We start from the raw sequence: 1,001 nt of genomic DNA on the forward strand, positions 1-1,001 counted from the left end.
TAACTATCATTTCACATATTAAGAAAGCAATGTGCTTTAAAAGAAATGTGGCACAGAAAAAAATGTTAAAAGAATACTTTGTTTGTTAAATTATGTAGAAAAGATAGTTTAAAGAAGTTCATGTTTTTCTTTTTAATTCATAGAAGATAAGGGTAAAGAATAAGTAGATGGATGTATATTAGTAGAACAAAGTTGATGCAATTAAATACACTAAATAAAATAGTACCATTTTTGAAATTATTGCTTTCTACATATTATTATGACTATTATTTAAGCTGATATCCTGGTCAAGAGCAGTGAGAATTATGCTCTAGCTTTACAATTGCTATGTGAAAATACAGAATTCTTTATAAATTTAAACATTATTTTTGTGCAGGGACAATGCTAATATTCTCTGTATTGTTCCAATTGTAGCATTAAGTGTTGCGGAAGTGAGCACTAAAGTATACCAAAATGCCAAAATCTAAAAAAACTATATCAATGGCTCAAGCAATTTGAGAAATTGATCTATAATGAACCTGCAATATTGATGTAGTAGGACATTGGATACATTGGTCGTATGAGAACACTTAGCCTTACCTAGTGGCGCTAGTATTAAAGAACACATCTTCCAATGAAGAAGACATAAGAGTCATGGGTTCAATTCATCAGTCAGGAAGATCCCCTGGAGGAGGGCATGGCAACCACCTCCAGTATTCATGCCTGGAGAATCCCATGATAGAGGAGCCTGGCAGGCTGTGGTCCATGTGGTCACAAAGAGTCAGACATGACTGAAGCCACTTAGCACATGCATAAGAGAATTACATTTCTGACAGGACACTAGAGGGAAGTTAGTAGCTTATATTTTCATAATAAGAAAGAACTATGAAAAAATGCATCTGTATCTTAGAAGAAAATTTTAACAGACCTACAGTTAATAGTTCTAGAACTAACACCAAAAAAAGATATCCTCTTCATCAGAGGGGACCGAAATGAAAAGTAGGAAGTCAAGAGATACCTGG

The 1,001-nt window shown here is 33.7% G+C and overlaps 1 non-coding gene across 1 annotated transcript; it reads right to left on the reverse strand.

The window, feature by feature from the left end:
* Positions 1-331: 331 nt before the first annotated feature.
* On the reverse strand, positions 332-439 carry LOC128045850 (U6 spliceosomal RNA). Its single transcript, XR_008199184.1, has one exon. It is a non-coding gene; the product is annotated as a U6 spliceosomal RNA (small nuclear RNA).
* Positions 440-1,001: the final 562 nt, after the last annotated feature.

The sequence above is a fragment of the Budorcas taxicolor genome, chromosome 3 (assembly GCF_023091745.1).
Source record: "Budorcas taxicolor isolate Tak-1 chromosome 3, Takin1.1, whole genome shotgun sequence".
Lineage (NCBI taxonomy): Eukaryota > Metazoa > Chordata > Mammalia > Artiodactyla > Bovidae > Budorcas > Budorcas taxicolor.